Genomic DNA, 20,332 nt, shown 5'->3' with positions numbered 1-20,332 from the left:
TTTACATCTCTCTGCATATAGATATAATCATCTGTATTAGAATGCGATACCCATGCTCACGAAGGTTTGAGTGCGTCCCTGCAGATTGTTCCGAATTCGCTCCAATTTCTCATATTGTGCACTTGAAAGCGCATGTTCAAGACTGCATTTATACAGAGCGCTACATTTCTCCATACCTCAAATCTAGGAAACGTATGCCAACAAATAATTACTCCCTTATTACGTTGATGGATTCTCATATAGACATTTAGCAATTAGCAGATATTTCTCTTGTATATTGCAGTAGCAATGCGGTGAAGTATTCTGGTCCTGCGCGGTTCCGATGTGCCTAAGGGTTTCATATGCTATCGCATGGTTGCTGAATTTTTTTCTTCCAGGGACACGAGTATGTCATAGAGCGATGTCTCTTTTTAGGGGGGAGGATAGATGCCGAGCTTCATCCATAAAATCAATAAAAATGTCGACTATAAGTTTTAACACGACCTTGCCAGGATATAAAGATATGCAATCAAGTAATATTGTGAAACTTATTTAACCCCACAAAGATGAAAGTGCAGTCCTCATTAGAAAAAACTGGAACTCCTTCTTCCTTACATCTGGCGATATACAGTGTAATCGTATAAAAATATTCAAATGATTATTTGAGAAGAAAATAATTACGCTTGCAACAAATAAGTAGTACTTGAGTTACCTAAATCGCCATAACCTAGTATTTTCTCTAGGATATCAAAAAAAAAGAAAATGCTAGATATGGGTTTCACATTCAGCTTTCAACGCCTAGATCATGGTATGAATGTAGGAAAATGATCGTAGTGATATAATATGTTGGACTTTGTATGATTTATCTTGCTAGCAAATAGAGCAAAGCAACGAAAAAGCAGAGATCGCTTTCAAAATTCGAAGTAAGCACATGCGTGCGTCATTCAGGAATTTCTTAGCTTTTACGCCAGTTTCTTCGACTTCGCCAAGGATGACTCACTCGTCATAGTCCAATAGACTATGAATAATTATTTAGGTGCGAATCCTTCTAAGTTGCACTAGAGAACGTAAGGATCCTTGGCCTGTTATCTAGTGCTAACCGTTCAGCTGAGTTCCGAAACGCAGCGACTAATGATTGTTCAGCTTGGCTCTTTGACATGAAAGCGCAATAGCATCATCATTTTGCCATTGGCATAAATTTCTTCACGCACAGGCAATCACCGAAAAGTTGAAGTTTTTTTATTTTACAGAATGTTCAGCTTAGGTGATCGCAACTGTGGATAACTCCTACTTGTGTTTACGCAAGCTCATGATCAAGAAACCTCAGGCTCCCGCTAGTTTGAAACAGACGCTTTCAACAGGCTGCTCCGGCGTAAAAAAACTTCAACCCAGCTACTTTCTAAACATTTCCTTTAGTATGACGTTCCATTTCAATCCATATGACGTGTTGACAAAACTGTTTCCCAATTAGGTACCTGTCACGCGGCACAAGTTTTCGAATACTCGGGTGAAAAAAAAAAGTCGACTTCAAAAGCTACAACGAGCTCCCGCACTGAATGTTGCCGAGTACTACGAACATAATTCACAACCTTTGTCGCATTTGGTACGTTTCTCTGCCTAATCCATGCACGAAGAAAAGACCCACTCTTCCACACAGGACAAAAAGATCTGTTTCAGCCGGCGAGGGAAGCGATTTCGATGTGCGGTATTGTGCCGCGCGGTTTTACATGCCCACTTGCTTGCTCAGAAAAGAATGGATGTGCATTCATAAAAAATACATTGCACATCGTGGAACATAAAAAAAAATAAAAACTGTGCCGATAAACCGTCACCTCATATTTTCAGTAACGCGGGCACTAGGTTGCTCTGCACAAAGACTAGACACCTCGTTCGAGAGGAACCGTTCAATGCCTTCTTTAAAGAGATAAAAGCCAAAAATATGGTAACCGTCACCATCTCTCTTTACATCCTCGCTCTTACTGGCAGTGCATCAGCCATTCCATATGAAGATGATCCGCAACACTTCGATCGACAACATGCTAGAGATGTAAGTGCGGTTTGCTCATTCTACAGCGCGGTTCTATTCTGCTTGCTTCCGCCATTCTTCCCCTTTGGTTTTTTTTTTAAATCTCCCGCAGCACTAAAATGTACAAGCCATTTATATTGGCAGAATTTCTAAACTGTTTCTATAGTGCGAAATGTGCGGACGTAATGTCCCGATATCACCTTTGATTGGATTTATTAACAGACGTACTCACCCCATTCTTTTTGTAAGTGAAGCATAAATAATAGTTCTCTTCGCGCCGGAGTCAAACACAAACGCCAAGCTTCTTAGATTCCTTGTGACTACTTTTTCGAGAATAGTTGATTGTTTTAGGAATATTTGATCATATTATCACGATGAAGAATATCTGCAGCTGACTCTTTTGTACAGAGGTGGTTGTTATATTTGCGAGTGTACTGAACCCCGGTTTTCATTTCTTTTTTACTCCAGCGGCGACCAATTGCCTTGGCCTCTACAGATGTGGCCGGCAGCTTATATTGTACCTAAGTAAAATTAAGGCAGAACTCATTTACAATGCCTGTACAAGTATACCAATAGCATTCTTTTGAGACGAAAATGAAAGCGCGTATTTATTTTGAACAACTTTTTTCTTTCGAGAGCACTGCAAGCGAAATTAAGCTGAGAATAATAAAAAGCTTGCACTAACTGTGGGTTCACCACATATCTTTACATTGCACTATCTTTGGTATCGGACCAGGAAAATGGTTAGACAGATAGCCGAAAAAAAAATGTCTGAAAAAGGCAAGAATGTTATTTCGTTATAAAATGAAGCAAAACATTTGCTACTTTGACGTATTAGACATCCTGAATTGAAGCTACGAGTCCCTACCTATGTCATTAGAAGCGCTACTTGTTACAAATTTTACCACGTCAGAGTTCTGCACAAGCTGTAACAAAGCTCAGTGTGTCGCTGTTGCGCCTTAGGCTACTAAGTCGCTTTCACTAATACAGTACGCAGAGACTGAAAAAAAATGTCCATGGACACATCATACACTAACGATAATGATGGCGACGGTAGTCACTAATAACATCCACTTTGAGTCGAAGTTGGGGCAAACAGTAACCTTTAAAGCGTTAGCGAAATATGTGTTAGTACATTCATTTTAATGTAGCATTCTGCTTGTCTCTGCTTGGTCTTGAAAAGCTGACCACACCAGTTGGAACAGATTCCGTTATGGTCTTTTCCATACCTGTTTTCCTCCAATATTGCATTGTTCGCGGATTTCTGCCACTGCCCAGTTTACTGTTTCTGAAGGTTTTACACCGAGCACTTTCTGAAGGAAGTGCTTGGTGACTGAGTGAATATATTAGAGCACTGGATTCGGCGCCCGTTCCTGTGTTGAGCGTCGGCGTGACTCGGCCTTCCTCGACGTAGCCGAAACGAGCCCAGCGAGCGATGAAAGAGCGAACGTGAAGCACAGTGGGGCATGAAAGATGGCGATAGAGATGAGAGCGCAAGGAGGAAAGGGGAAGAAGATGCAGCGCCAAAATAAGGCGGAAAGCATAGGAGGAGGAGGGTATGGTGAAAGCGTGAGAAGAAAAACGTAGTGCCGTGCAAGACGGGCTCTGCAGCGACTACCGCTAGGAGATGGCGTCAGAGTAGCGCGACGTCGTCTGTGATGCGGGGAGCGCGTCGACCAATACCATACATGGAAACAAAGCGCTGCATGAGCGGAAGTCTGTCGGCGGGGGATGCTGTGAATAGCGACCAAGCTTCGCCTACGCGCTCCCTCTCACGGTCTCTCGTTTAGCGAGGTAGTCGTGCCACAGTTAACTCCGCTTGCAACGTGTCGCACGAGACAAATTGTGCACGCTAGCCAACATATGGCCAAAGGAAGAAGAAAAGCGTATAGAACTGCGCACAAATTTTGCATTAGGCAGTATCGTAATCGTCGGTGAATGTTTGTTTTTCAAGTAGAATATGATAAGCCCTGTAAGTTTTTTTTCTTCAGCAGACACAGGGATAATTTGTCACACATGTTTTATGCAGTATGGTAGTGACTTCATATAAACAGCTGTTTGCCTCAAAACTCAAAGCCCTGCCGTGTGTTTTTTCATGAATATTTTTTACTTATTTTTTGAGGCCTTGGTAAAACTACACTAACGTTTCTATTTCTATCCTTGGCACCCAGCTCACATTCTATGTTTTCAGATTAATTCCCTCTCTTGCTGATGACTCAGACTCGCCCGCATGCACTGTCAATTACCATGTATATTGCTTGCCAACTGTCTTGTCGTCCTTTTCCTTTACGTGCCGCATTCTAATGCGTTAGCTTTCTTTGTGTACTTCACGCGCTTTCCGGGACCATTGCATGTTTTTCTGTAACTGTCTTGCCGCCTACTTGGGTCATGGTGTAGTCTATGCTCGACGGGGTAACGCGACGGTGTCTAGCACTGTGGGAACAGGGTTCGAAACCAACTGCTGGACAACTTGGGCCACTAAGTAATGACAATTTATACAAATGTGCCGCTCTTTAAGGAACATTATTCACGCCGACTTGGCTCACTGTAGATGTGGGACTGTATAGATGCCGCTCTTCAGTGAAACGGTGACGCCGACTTGGAGCACTGGCTTTATTCCAGTCGTTCTGTGCTGGTATTTAATGAACTGCTTTGAAGCCGATTTTGGTCGGCCGGTATGTGTCACTGGGATTGTGCTGGTCTACATGCCGAAAAAGGTCCTTTAAGTTTTTCAAATGCTATGCGTAATCGAACCCACGTCCCAGCAGTTCCTCATGAACAGCAACCCCATGTTTTACCAGGCTGAGCGACAAATGCACTTGGCATGCGCATACTTCACGGCAACGCCTTAGTGATCTGCGGCTTGGCTGCACTGAGTATCTGCCGTTTTTCAATGAGCCTCTCACCACCTTGGGTCATAGACAATGGACCATTAGCCGTGTCACAAGCGAGGGAACAATTCCCAGCGTCTGCGTGCACCGGTGCGCCAAGCTCCTCGTCTTGGAAGCCACGCGTGACTCTATCGGCAGCGACACTGCTGGTTCAAGGTGCTTAGAAAGAAACGTGAGGCGCGTTTCTCAGCATTTCGGAGGCCATGCACAGGGTTAGAGGCGGCGACGAAAGATGGCGACCAGTGTTCTTAGGGAAGAAGGAAAGATCAGTCCAACTGCAGTACTCAGCTAGTGCATAACTCACTTCGACGGTGGCAATAGGTTGTGCTGATACACTGAACGTACAACTATCAACAGTCATCGTGCGATGGGTTCTGCCGATTTTTTCAGATGCGCTTAAAGCCGTACATTGCACTCGAGTTGCGTACTTATTTTCCTTGATTTCTCTCAGTTTCTACATTTTAGTAATCTTATTTTGCGCTTTCTATGCTTCAAAAGAGGTCCAACCCTTCTGTCCGTGCAATGCATCATTTGTAGTTAGGCGGGGGGTGCACAAAGCCAATATATTTACCGCCTTTTAGTGAACTTTCAACTCTAACAAGATCTCTTGTTTTGAGCATAAAATGACATTAGGAAACGTTGGTGCTGGCAGAATTACTCCTGTTTCAAGTCCTTCTGCCCCCTCATATTTTGGCAACCCTAACCGGCTCTACATAGATCAGTATATTGGTAGATTCACTTATTTATCTGTTTCAGGTCATTGCTTTTCATGGGATAACAAAGGTTAAACATTATTGCCTGATGCAGGACGAGCCGGAATATATTGAACATTCGCGATCGCTGTAACCGATTCCATCTGTTCACTGTGTTGCCGCCGAACTTTTTCTAATCACATTGCGTACTCGACGCGAATAGTGCTCTACCTTCTAGAACATCTACGATAACTACTAACTGCATCAGAACTTTGAATGTGTCAAGTATAAATGGCCGACTCATCTGACTTACAAGTCAAATTTTCAATGATCGAAGCACACGGACGTCACTATCTTTCTGCGTGGCTAACTTTTTTTAGAGCACAGATTCACCTAATAAAGAGTTAGTTTTGCCTAGCCGTTGTGCAGCAGTCTAATTCTTCACCATCACGACAATAGGACATCTGTAGGAGGTGCTTGGTGTTCATGTACCGGACGGCGACCTAGATGTGAGGCGAGTCTAAACCTTTAAGATGACTCCCGCGTTGCCCCGAACCATCGGCCTAATCGCAGACTACAACGCTTGCCCCCGCAGTGCGGGCTTCTACCCCAGACAATCAGGAAGACCAAGACCGAATTGTGAGCTACGACGACGAATCCAGCAGTGTCAGCAGCTATCCTACTTTAACCCAGTTAGCTACCTATTGTCGCTGGATATTCACCGGATGACTGCGAAACATGCCTGGAGACTTCCGAAAGGATCTCGACCTTCAACGACTCAAATGCTGAAGACAGGATGGGTCATGAATACTTGTACTGGGAAGAAGGCGCAATAATGTGGTTCTAGAACACATAGCCCACCATGTGGTCACCGAACCTCTTTCGCAGCAGCGTCCTGAAGACACACACAAGCGTCGTTTCAGTAGAACGAGTTCTACTGGAAGCTCGGGTGTAGCTTTCTAACTAGAACATCACTATCATCACAGAGGGAATGGCCACTCTCTTTCACCCTGACATGACCTCGGATAAAAAGGTTCGTTTTGTGATGCGCAACGTGAAGCAAAAAATTGTAATTGGAATGATGCGAAACCAGCCAGAAACCGTCGAAGAGTTTCCTGCTCAGAGCAGCAACATCGAGTAGACACTGCAGATGCGGAACAGGGAATACGATCGCCGTACGCTGATGCAAAAACTACGTAGTTTTGGCATCAGCGCCAGAAGCGTAGTTTTGGCATCAGCAATGTAAAGCGCTGGGCCGTGATGGAAACCAACACGGCACAATGCTCGACCTGAAGCTCAAGTCATTAACGTTATCAGAAGACGAAGCGGTACCACCGGAGAGCACTTTGAGACACCGTGCCTTGAATCTCATTGAAGGTCAAGTCGCTATCCTGCCTCGCGCGAGCATGATCATTACCTTCAGCGCAGAAAATACCGGAGACCTTGACGACATCGTTGAGAGCGACCAACAGTAGTTCCACGGTGAAATGGATGGCGCAAGGGGAATCGTGCAATTGCAGAAGGAAGGAACGAAGGAAAAAGTGGAGAAGGAAGGCAGGGAGGTTAACCAGTTTTGCCTAACCGGTTTGCTACCCTACACATGGGAGCGGGATGGGGGGATGAAAGGTGGGGAGAAGAGATAGAGGGCACATAACACGGCACACACATCGTTGGTTACAGTCTGTCACTCTTGTGCGGTACGTGACATCACTGTCACAGCCGCTTGTCCAAGCCCGTATCCTTCATAAACCGAAGTAGTCCCTTCGTCGCCTTCAGCTGCGATGTCTTCAGTCGGCGATATGTGAAAATGGTTGCAACTGACAATGGTCTATTGTCAAGGTGCGCTAGAACGGACGCCATGGACTGTCTCTGAACATTATATTCAGGACAGTCGCACAGAATGTGTTCCAGCGTCTCCTCGCAAAGACAGGCATTGCAGAGAGCGTTGTCGGCCATTCCAATGCGAAACGAGTAAGATTTCGTGAAGGCCACCCCTAGCCATAAGCGATAAAGCAGGGTGGCCTCACTTCGGCGGAGTCCGGTTGGCATACATAGATGCATCAAGGAGGGCAGGTGGTGTTGATGATTGCTGCGGTTGGTCTGGCTGCTTGGTGTGCACCATAGAGGCAATTGCACAAAAGAAAAGCGCAGCTAATAGTGACAAACTTCAGTCAGTAATTTGAACACTTCAAGAAGGGCATGAGAATTGCTTCCGTGAAACAAGTAACAACAGTCAGCGATAAGTTGGTCCTCTCGCATTCTACCAAACCTGCAACTATCCTCCGCGTTAGTGACCGAGCCTTTGATATGATCCCGACTTGTCCCAGGAATAAGGAAGCACAGCTCAATAGTCTCCGCCAGCAATACAAGGACTGCTTCTCGTCGCCTTTGAGGATTCAAAAAACACAAGTCGTTATAAGCATCACATAATGACCGTATAATGTTTTCGCGAGCACTCCGTCAGTGCTTGTACCAAGTTTCAACTGGAGAACGCGAAGTAATCAAATGAAGTGCTACGCGATAAAATTATGTAGACATCCAAGAGTCCGTGGACGTCTTCTGTAGCCTTTGCATAGAAGGAGAATGCAATTCTGCTTAATGAATATACTGGTCCCCTGAACTAGCAAATTGAAGACGACGAGATGGGTCCAAAAGAATACATTTTCAAAAAGTCGTTTGGGCTTTGCTCTGCACCAGCAACGTTCCACACAATCATGGATAGAGTGTTGGGTGGCTTAAAGTGGTGCACTTGCGCTATGTACTTGGAAGATATTGTGTATGTCTGCGGCTTCCGAACAGCACTTCAGAACACCTCAAAAAGATACCAGACACATTCAAGTCATCCGCACTCACCCTGAAACTAACGGGTACCACTTTGCGCATGAATTCTGCTGTTCCTGAGCGATGTCGTCAGCAAGCAGAGTACGTGCCGACCCGCAGAAGACAGTTGCCATCCCAAAGTTCCAGCAGCCCGTCATGACGAAGGCATTGCACGCATTTATTTGCCTGTCTGCCTATTACAGGCGTTTCTCAATGAATTTTCACGTATGGTAGAGCCATTGATCAGTATAACGAAATTTGACGTCGACTGCAATGGGCGAATCGAATGCTCGAATCGAATCGAACCACAAATCGAAGCGTTTCAAGAACACAAACGACGCTTGAAGTCAGCAACAGAACATGCAAACTTCGTTGAAGCCTATTACATTACTCTTCAACAAAAGAGGAATGCATTGCTGTCATTTGGGCTAATGAGAAATTTTGGCATCACCTCTACGGTACACGCTTCAAAGCCGAAAATGGCCACCACGCGCATTGTGTTGGCTGAAAAATTTGAAGCACGATCCAGGCCACCTTGCATTATGCAGCCTCCGTTTGCAAGAATTATACGTCACCGTGATTCACCAGTCCGGATGGAAGCAATCTGATGCCGACTGCCTGTCTCGATCACTCCTCAATCGACCTGCTGTCACAGAAAGACTAAAACGAAGACACAACCTTCCTGGCCACATAAGCACTCATTACTTCGGCGAACAACAGGGAGGTGTCCCGGATCCAAGAATGCTTGCTGCGTACTTGGAAGGCAAGACAGACTCTTTCCCGAGGGTATTCAAGCGCGGATTGTTTTTGTTTTCCTTGCGAAAGGACGTCTTTCTGAAGAATAAATCACCAGTTCGCGGCCGCTACCTTCTCGTCGTATCATCACCACTGTGGCCATAAGTTCTCCAAGCTTAGCATGATGTCCCGGTCGATAGGCACCCCGGGTTCTCCAGTTCATTATAGAGAATAGAGAAGTATTACTGGACTCACCTCGCTGCCGGCGTCTCTCCCTACGTACGTACCTGTCGAGACTGTCACCGAGGCAAGACATCACCAACAAGGGCAGCAGGATTGGTACGATCTATTGAATCTCCTCGCCCACCATTCCAGCAGGTAGGGGCGTACTTGGTGAAGTCGGAAAGGGTTCGAATAAGAAATACTTTCCCCGCTACGCCGAAACGGAAGCCCTGCCTAAGGATAGTGCGGCCGGGGTGGCGAAGGAGCTACGACATGGTGCTCCAGAAGTCTTCATCGCCAACCAACGAACGGCTTTTACAGCAATGGTTACTCAAGCCATCCTACAATATAGCCAGACAAGCCACCGCAGGATCACCGAATAGCAATCCGAGACGAATAGACTTATGCAACGTCTAAAAGAGACCATCACTCACATGTTATCAATGTACGTCGACGTGGAACTCAGGACGTGGGATGCCGTCCTCCCGCACATAATCTTTGCTTACATCAAAACTGCAAGAGGCAGCCAGATGATGCCATTGGAGTTGGTATACGGAAGTGTGGTGACCATGCTCGACGGCATGGTGTCACACGTGAGCGACGATCACAACCTCGATGTCGCCGCCTATCTCTAGTGTGCCGAAGAATCCCGACAGCTCGTCTGCCTGCGTACTAAGATCCAGCGAACGACATACAGCAGACATTGCAATCTATGAAGACGCACTGCGGAAGGCAAGCCCGGAGATAGTGTTTGTGTTTTGACCCCAATACGCGTAGATAGACTGAGTGAAAAGTTATTCCGAAGGTATTTTGGACCCGACGAGAGCCTCCAACGTCTTGGTGCAATTAATTATGAGCTCACGCAGACGGTGTAACGCAATCACAGCGACGAAGCGCAGGACCTGAAGTCTAACATTTAGTGCGCCTTAGGTCATTCGACGTGCGTTAAAGAACTGAGAAAACTTTAATGCTTATGTTCTTTCTTGGGTTTCTTTATTACATTTGCTATTTGGTTCGCAGGTTCAGGATTATTCTATTTAAGAGGAGGGCAATGACGCGTTTGCTTATTTTTGTCCCCTTTGACTGATTTTCACCGGCTACAAATGTTAAACGTTATCGCTCAGCGCAATAAGCATCAGCATGTTTCAGAACAATCGCGATTCTAGTACCTATTATATCTGTTGTATGTGTTGCCGCCGAACCTTCTGAAATCAGAGTTCACGCGTGACGCGATTAGTCTGGTACATTCTAGAACTTGTGCGAGCACCAGCGATTGCACTGGAACGTTCGATGAGTCGAGTATCATTATCCAACACATCCTACTCGCCGATCGACACATGGGCTCATCACTATCGTTCTGAGCGACAGTAACTTATTTTTGTGTGCATACGGTTACCCACAAGTGAGTGTTGTGAATTCCCGCTGCGCCGCAGTTTAATTCTTCTGCATCTCGACCACGTGACGGTATGGTTGGGTGCTTGAGTAGGCATTGCTTTATATTATGTGTTTGAGTGTATGACTTCCGGCAGATGCTAGCGCCATCAACCATTTGTTCATCAAAGAACTAATTTCCCAATGCTATGAGCAAACGTCTAAAATGTGAAAAATTTCAGGCAACAGCAACACAGTGTAAAACCTAATATACAATATTTGTAAGTTGCAGGAGTACGTATGTACCTAAAACAAAATATACGTATAACAATCATAACAGAAAAGGCGCTACCTGAAACACTGAACAATCAAACAAGTGTTTTATGCATTATGTCAACTTGATTGATGTCGATAAAAGGAAAACAGCCAATAATAGTGGTAAATAAATCACAAGGAAGGAACTGATCTACGAACTAACAAATACTAGCAACTGCATGTAGGCATCAAAAGTAAGTGAGTGTGCGCATGTAATTGTTGTTGCAATACAACTAAAATATTGGATGCTTTCGGTCTTTATCTCCTCAGATGATTGCAATTAATGAAAAAATTTTTGCAAAAAGCAGAAGCACCTCGTTCGCCACTGTCGCTCCATGTTTTTCGTTGGCTAAACTGCAGGCAGTGCGAACTGGGCACTATTACAACGTATCGTACATATTTCCTCAACGAATACTGTAAGTACCAAGCACGTATTTCAGCCACCTCACAGCTTTCTGTGACAGAACGGTTGTAGGAGCGTTCCGATGCTTACTAACTGAACTACTTTGGTCCGCAGCAACACATTCACTACAATACTCACCACTGTAGGCACCAGTCCCCATACGGTAGCCAACGCCGTAAATTTCAAGGTTTTACGAGGTAAGTATTCACGTAACGAAATTTCTGCTTAGAAACCCGCGACCTGCGACTTGTTAATAGCCGCAGGTCGCGAAGAGTACCAAGGCCGTTACTCAAGGCATCGATCGAACTACATGTTATCTTCACACTTGTCCAAAGCGACGTACGGAGGCAGTGTGCAAACTGAGGCGTGCTAGTACGCGGGAACGCGATCTGTTGATAACTACCAGGATATTATGCATCGCGCAAAATTCACTGGCAACAGAGCGCATTCACAGCAAATTACTCTGTCAAAGCCGGCGGATATTTCGAGACTGCAATTGTGTTATAAATTAGCGCTAAAAAGTGAATTACTCAATTGCCTAAACTTTCACAAAGATATAACTGTCCTCCGATGTTTCAACTGTATTTGAGAGCAGAATATGTTCAATGGCACAGCCCTTGGATTCGCCTGTTATGTACAACTCGATGCGGATGGGCGTTTCGCGTTTCCAGAAGGCCTTATTGTCCGTTTGCAAATGATACTTAGTTTTAGCACTAGTTCCTGAAGTGTTTTGTCTAAAGACTCCCGTATGCCACATTTGAGTTCTAGATGTGTTCTTGCGCTAAATTTCCCTTGCTATAGATGTGTGATTGCACTCGTTCGTGTCATCTATTCGAAAGCCTCTTAAGTGCTATATGCCTCTGGATATGTGCATTATTCTGAAGTCAGCAAGCATTCGCCTGTGCAAGTCAGTCTTCACTTTTGCAGTTATTTCCTCGGGCCTGTTTCATCGGTCTATTTTCAAGAAATTAGCGTCTGTACTCAGGACTTTGTCCGAACCGCTGTGTTCTTATACATACTAATTATGTAGAGAGAGATGGAAGAAAGAAAAGGTAGGGACATTAACCAGACTGAGTCCATTTTGCTACCCGGCCACTTGTCTACCTACGGAATTGCATACAGCATAAACTTTTCCTGACCAATAACGACTTTAATATTTCGATAATGTTTACAATATTGTCGACGCCTTTCTTACATTGTGTGGCATATTTGTCCTCTAAGTGCCACAGCGATGAGTGCTAATCTAAGAAAACATATTTGTCATATTGTTAACACATCGTTATGTACGTTGTTTTCATGATGAAACCAGATGGTCCCCGTATACGTTTCAAGATCATGTATATCGACCCGAGCAAGAACTGCATTATTCTTATAAAGGAACCATATGGCCCGGAACGACGTAAGTTTCTGCAATGCTACACCTATACTGTGGCCCAAGTATAGGTGAATAAAAAAGTGGCAGTTACGCCCAAAAGGCATTTCAATAGCAAACTATTAGACACCTATACCAAGGTAGAATAGTAGTTTTATCGGTCATATAAATTTCTAAAGGTTCCCTTACGAACTAAATTACCAAGCATGGTGTCACGCGCGCTCAGGCAACCAAGAACACACATCCCTCGATGACCGCAGGCACTTGCTGTCAAAAACGCTGGCGTGAGAAAGAGCTGCACCAGCAGGAAGCGATTTCACTTTCGTGCTGCACCTCACTTCAACGCACACACTACAGGGGTGGGAATACAGCTCACACGAAACTATCAGCCCTCGGCGCGCCTAAACTCCGTAGCCTTTGCACGTCACTTTCGAGATAGGATCCGCGCGGCCGCGCTTTCTTTTATTGTTTTTACTTTTTGTTGAACTACTTTTCTTTCTTAGCTTTACTTACATATGAAATGGTTTTATGTATCAGCTAAATTGAAGTACGTGTAAATTTGTTGAAATTCCAAACAGTGCCCGTTTCAAGAAGTCAAATTTCAAACAGTGTGGATGCCGAACACCTAATGACATCTTGGCTACTGATACCGTATTTAACTATGTGTTCTGTATTAGCCGCATGTCCTTCATTTTTTAACACCTCAAGTTTGTTGTTTCGTCATCGCCACGCAGTTATACCTTGATGTAGTCTCTTCGGTCCAGTCAAGCTGCTTTGCACGGCTTTTTGGCCAAGAGCTCTGACCATGTGTATGGTGAAATGAAATCAATTGAAAATATAGCGAAGCGCAGCTGACAGGTGATTATGACATGGTACAATGAGCTCCTATATAGATGTCCTATACGCCGATGCGCGTTTTAGACGCAATACACGCAGGAGTAATCATGGCCACAGAAAACATTACCGTGCAAACACATGTCGCACTGTCTTCGCGTCTCAGAAGTCCTAGCGACGACCGTCTCAGCAAGACTCGCGTAGAAAGTTCAAGACTTATTTTATGGTGCGTCGGGCATTGTCAACTTTTCTCCACGCGCCTAAAATCTTCTCTTCCAAGAAGCGGGAGTCCAAGCAATTAGCACTAGACTTAAGTGTCCTTCGCTCGGCCACATATAGAGGGCACACGCAATGTATCTGAGCTATTGTCTCGAGAGTGCGACTGACGCTACAGTCAGGGTCCCGTCCTCGTCCAATGTTGTGAAGGAATCGGTGAGTGTACGCCACACCGAGCCGTAATCGATGGATGAGTGTCTCCTGGCCTCTCCGCAAACGAAGTGGAAACCAGAATCCCCAACCAGCGTAATGTCTATGCAGGCGCCTTGCCAATCTTCGAAGTTGTCCCATTCTCGCGCCATAGAGGCTTTGATGGAGTTGTGGAGCAAGGCGTTGACCTCATACGGAGGAAAATTACGCTTTATAACCCACAGACTGCAAATGAGTAACTATAGGCGTTACCTTCCACTGGTCACCTTACGCAACTGCTTACACAGCATGCCCGCACGCCTTTCTTGATGCATAATATGCCGTATGACAGCTCGTGTGGACATAAAAACGAGCTTGGAGTAAGTTTATATTTCAGTTGCTCATAATGCGCTTTATCTTTTCGATTTTCAAAGCTATGCATGAGCGATAACTTTTGCATGGATTGCAATAGTGACTTCTGGTGAACATATGTCATTTCGTGAGCCTATATTATGCAGAGGTTCACAGAAGACGGAGCCAAAGTGGTCTAAAGTGGCTGAACAGAAGCTGAAGCCGACACTTCACCAAGGGGACTGGTGCCTTGCAAGGGAGAGTTGGCCCTGTCAAACAATATACGTCTTGTCAAAACATTCGCTCCAGGCTTCAACATCTCTCATTCGGACACTTTTGATCACATAAGAAAGCTGTTTTATTTCTATCAATACTAGCGCAGGACTGACACATAAAGCCTGGCAATATATGTGAACTAAATATGTTGAAAATTGACACCACCACTGTCTGTAGCGAAGACAGAAGTTGCATAAACTGAAATTATCCTTGGTAACTTGAGAATTTTAGGGTCTCCCAGCCGTGTCACAGGAAGAACCAATTGCTTTTCCTTAGTGCATGATATTTTTACCCTTGCAGCAGGAACGAGCACTACGACCACGTCATGTGTAGTAAAGATCCACCTGTGCCAATATTAGCTTTCCTGATGTGCCAGTTGTTTTCGTATAAAAATGTTGAAAGCAATAGCAAGTGTGGCCGAAGCCATCGATATCCTTGTCATGTGCCTAACCACAATGTGCGACAATATCAAAGTTACCCCTCTATGGAGTCCCTGGTGCTGAACACTTTAGCATTGTAAGAGGCTTGCTCAACGCATTTTGGCACATCATCGAAACACACCACGCACACTTCTACCACTGGCAGCCGCTGCGCGAAACAGATCCCAACTACCTATAACTGTAGCATCTTCCAGTAGACTTTGACTATTAGCGCGGCCTGAAAATTGACAACTCAATCTTGCACAAGCACCCTTAATCAGTACTAGAGCTCCTTTCTTTATAGGATAGTTCCGGGTTTGATTTTGCCGTTTCTGGCCATCCTATCCCCACAGAATGCCTCCTGCTGCAAACAAGTTCAACAGTTGACAGAGACCCTCCAGTGGACTGCCAAACTATTTACAGGAATCATTGCAGCCGATGTTCTACCGGTGTTTATTATCATAGTTGCAAATCTGTCCTCGTGAGCACTATGAGCAAACCAGGCACGCGTTTGGTTTTCCCGCCTGGCCAGATGCATTTTCTGGGAAAAAAGCAACGTTGCTAATAAAACATTACCTTTTTTTTCGCAGAGTTCATTATTCGGCATAGTATCTGAATAAAATAATATGCAACAGAGATGTCTGTAATATTTGCTTGAATTGTTGAGATGCTTTACAGGGCAAAATTGTGGGCGGATACAATAGAGTTATAGACAATATCGGTGAAAGATGAGTCAGAACAAAAACAAAAGTCAACCAAATTTTCAGTGTAAAAAAATGAAATCTGTGGATCCTACGCATTGTAGGAATCGGTTTACCCGCAGCTTTCAGGGGCAATTAGCAAGAACGCCGCTCCCGGCTTCGCAATCATTTGGAACTATATACCAAATCATCCTGTTGGACATATTTACACTCAGAACCGATTTCCTCCCCGTAAACCTCTTATTTTTATTCAAGTACCCTAATAACCCATATTGGCCGTGTATATGGGCGTTACAATAAACAAATAACCGTCAGAGCACGCACATTTAAACAGATGATGCATGTTCAAATAAAAACAGGAACACAAGTGAAAAAAAATAAAAGCACTACAACGACACATCCTAAACCTTTAGGACGCATATGGCCATTCAAATTGCTGTTAAGAAATGATGATCATTTAGAACGCGTAATTTAGAACTCGCAGTGCTCGGTCGTGCTCATTAAACGCATGACAACTATGGAATGACCACGACGGCGTAATGAGAATGGCATGACAACAGTGTATCCATTACGAGAAAGTGACGTCGACGGAGCGATCCCTACGGCACGACGACCATTGAATGACAACTCAGGAAAGACGACGATGGCTTGATAACGATGACGGGACAAAAACGTGATGGTGATGCTGGAATGATGCCGATGATATGACGACGTGAGCATTACAACAACGGCGTGACCAAGACGATGAATGAGCTGCAATTACGAAGACGGCATGACGACGGCATTGCGACAATGGCACCACGATGCGGGAACGAATACGGTAATAAGACAATGGAATGAAGGCAGCGTACTCACTACGATTAAATGACAACCGCACAACGGCGACTCTTTGAAGGCGACAAAATGCCCCCAATGATATAGCGATGGTGGAATGAAGACGGACTGATAGCTATTGATGACAACAGCATGACGACAATGGGATGACAAGGCTGGAGCAATGACAATGTTACGACGACCACAGTGTGACGACAACGTCATACCGATGTTTGGAATGATTCGGTGAGTATGACGACGACGGTATAACTACGATGGTGTGATGAAAAGAAGGACAAATGTTGAAAAACAACCGCGGCATGAAGCCAACCGTACAGCGATGGGAATGAAAGCGACTCTTTGACGATGATAACGTGCTGAAAAAGGGGTCACGATAGTCAGATGACGAAGATGGAATGATGACGATCCAACGGCGACGCCGGGATTACGACAACGGCATAGCGACAAAGGCGTGACGAGATCGGAATAGCTACGACAAAGTAACAATGTTGGAACGATCACAATGGCATGATGGTGACTGTGTGACAACGATACGTATTATGGTTGGAAATTGGGAGCGTGATGAAGACAATACGGCAGCATAGTGATAGCAACTGAGTAAACTAGCGGAAGGATGACGATGACACGAGGACAAACTGATAAAAAAACATAAAGACGATGAAATGATGACGGTGTGACAACGATGGCGCATATATAGGTGTTGGAACTCACGTGCAGTATTACGTGAATCACCTGTCACCGAATGTCCCCTCGATTGACCTTAAATCTGGTGTTTGCACTATAGCTGGTATTGGCGAATCGTACAAGGCAGCAGCCAACAGTAATGACATTGGTACTATTACGATGATGTGGCGGCGAGGATTCTACTTGTGTGATCTATGCACACGGCAAGAGCTAATCAATGACACAGCTGCCACAGCGAAAAAGTCAAAGGAAGAGTCACACAAAGCTTTGATTTGAAATATCTCGTGATCCCACGCGCTGTGGGAATCAGCTTAAGCGAAGCATTCATTGTGATTTGAGGGGAATGCTCCTTCTGATTAGCTACACGACCTAGTTTGACACATTCTCACTGAGAGCCTCCTAGCTAAAGATACGCTTGTTCCGCTCCATTTTGCACATGCTAGGCATAACGACGGGGGAATGACAACGAGAGAACGTCCATGACCGTATCAAGATGACTTTATGACAACGACGAATCAATGACGACGGAATGACGACGACGGGATGATGGAAATGGCATGACAACACTGGAATCATTAAGACAAAATGAAAACGATGGAACAACCCCGATTGCATGTCGATTCAAGACGACCACGAAATGACGAAACTGCAGGGACTCCTGGGATGGCGATGGTATGACGACGATGGTGTGGCAGTATCGTGATGCCACTGCTGAACTGCTTATGACTGTGTGGTGAAAGGAATGACGGAGCTGGAATTACAACGACGGCACGGTAATGCATTGTCAGTGCTAAAATCAACCAGTAAAAAGTGCCTAATAGTATCGTTTTTTTTACGTTTCGCGACACCGTTGTGGCGGATGGCTGTTTTAACAAAATATCAATAATAAAATAGCATAAAAATAAAAAAAGACGTCATAATGTCTCGTAGTATTGACGGTGAAGAAAGCAGCAAAACTGGGAATGACGACACTAGCGTTTTATTGGGCGAACTTGTGCCCTTAAAAACAGGCTACACTCAAACAACGGCAACAGCGGTGAACAAAGCCGGCGATCGTCGAAAATCAGATATGCCGGTCAAGCGCGTCGGCTTTTATACACTAGTCATCGAAGGTTCCCGAGTAATCGGTGGTGCCCGCGTATCTTCCGGAAATTTCTACAGAACTCCCATCGCGTATGCAATCAGATTGCACAAGCTTCGGTGACAACAGAACCATCGACAACATTCGAGAAACTTCCAATACATGCGGGCGCGTCCCACGCTGAGCGATAACATTCGTTAGACGGTGGAAAGCGCTCACCCGTAAAAGATAAACACGTCCACGTTTCAATAGTTTCGCTATGAAGGAGAATCAATGAATGTCATAACAACATGTTACAACATTCCACGAAGTGTAGGTCTCGTAGCTGTACTGGCAGTATGAATTGAAATAAAGGTAAGTTAAGTAAAATCGAGCTGTTGTGCTAGGGGTCCTCCGTTTGAATCGTGCCGTCCGACAATTTCATTAATGTTTATTATTTAAATACCAAGTTTTCTTTAGCAGTTTCATCACCCCCTTTCCGTAGCGGTTAGTTTGATACGTCTTTTCTAGCCCAATCGCTGAGAAAGTGCACGGCCGCGCAAATAAGGTTACATCATTTCCAGGTTTGAATTATATTATTGTTTCGCACTTTTAGTATTTAAGTCCGACAATATCTATGATAAAAGGCAGGCGCTGTCGGTCTTTTTTTCATGGCATTTGTTTTTGGGCTGCCATTCCCAAATTCCTGAGAAATAATTTTGTCAAAAATGTAAAACCTGGTATCAGCAAATTTAGTGACAGAATGGTGTTGCAATATAGCCCGCATACACCGCACGCCATATAGCATGACATGTGATACAGCATACATGTACGTACATATTTACGGAACCTCACGGCGATGGCGACGTCGACGCCTGCAACGCAGGCAAATTCTTTTGGAGTGATCATATATTTCCTATCCCAATAAAATGTGTCAACTGCGATTGCTCTTGTAGTGTTTTTGTATTGTTGCATCCACGGAAGCAACAATAGCCATCGCCCAGGACTGCCCGATCATTACGTATATTCAAGTCGGCACGTTAAGGATGCACATCAGGCACTTTGCCGGACTTGCATCGCACATCTCGCCTCTCTTCCTGCCGCTCGACCTCGTCCAGCATTTAGCAGGATTATTGCGCCAACCATGGAACTTCACCGTCAAACTTCACGCCTGCAGCACGACCATCTCTACCTCTGTGGTGGCTACATCCACTCCAGACTCTTCTTGCCATTCCAGGCATCAAAAACACGACGGAGATGACATCTGTCACTCTCAGACAAACCTTGCTTTCATTCCTACATGACAAGCTCAAAGAACGCATTCACGTTTATAAGGACGGTTCTCTCTTCTCTAAAAAGCTCAGCCGGAGCAGTGGTTATTCCTGCAGAGTCTGTCACCATCAAATTCAAGACGTCTCACATTACATCATCGACGGCTGCAGAACTCGCAGCTATCCGTGCTGCTTTGGAGTTTATTGGTCACGAATCATCACATTCATGGTCCATATTTTCTGACTCGAAAGCAGCTCTCCAGCGTCTGCTGTCACCTTTCAACCATGGACCTAATGTGCAATTAGTCGCAGACATGCGACTACTCCACCATCACGCAATCGACAAGGGGCACAATATCATCTAGCAGTGGATACCCTCTCACTACGGAATTTCGGGAAATCACAGTGCGGACGACGCTGCCCGATCAGCCCACGATGATACCCACATTATACCAATAACACTGTCAATAACAGATGCAGCCACAAGTCTTCGCTCCCTTGCATGCGAGCTACGCAGAATCTGTGGAACCCCGATGAATTTACGAGCGCACATCTCCACAGATTGGATATCCATGTCTGCAACTCCGACCAGGGTTACCACGAGCGGAAGCAAAACTTATGTGCCGCCTGGGGCTCGGCGGGGCATTCACGAGCTCCTATTCCTTACGCTT

At 45.0% G+C, this 20,332-nt stretch overlaps 1 protein-coding gene and 1 long non-coding RNA gene across 4 annotated transcripts in view; one reads left to right on the top strand and one right to left on the bottom strand.

Annotated features, from left to right (window-relative positions):
- LOC142560696 (uncharacterized) overlaps window positions 1–20,332 on the bottom strand; it is a 259,423-nt gene that overhangs the window by 198,577 nt on the left and 40,514 nt on the right. The window lies entirely within an intron of this gene.
- On the top strand, window positions 1,803–15,747 carry LOC142560697 (uncharacterized). Its single transcript, XR_012823412.1, has 5 exons — window positions 1,803–2,026; window positions 11,322–11,467; window positions 11,569–11,651; window positions 12,764–12,853; window positions 15,465–15,747. It is a non-coding gene; the product is annotated as an uncharacterized LOC142560697 (long non-coding RNA).

Source organism: Dermacentor variabilis, chromosome 10, assembly GCF_050947875.1.
Source record: "Dermacentor variabilis isolate Ectoservices chromosome 10, ASM5094787v1, whole genome shotgun sequence".
NCBI lineage: Eukaryota > Metazoa > Arthropoda > Arachnida > Ixodida > Ixodidae > Dermacentor > Dermacentor variabilis.
Note: the sequence above shows the minus strand (reverse complement) of the source record. Positions and strands in the feature narration are given on the sequence as shown.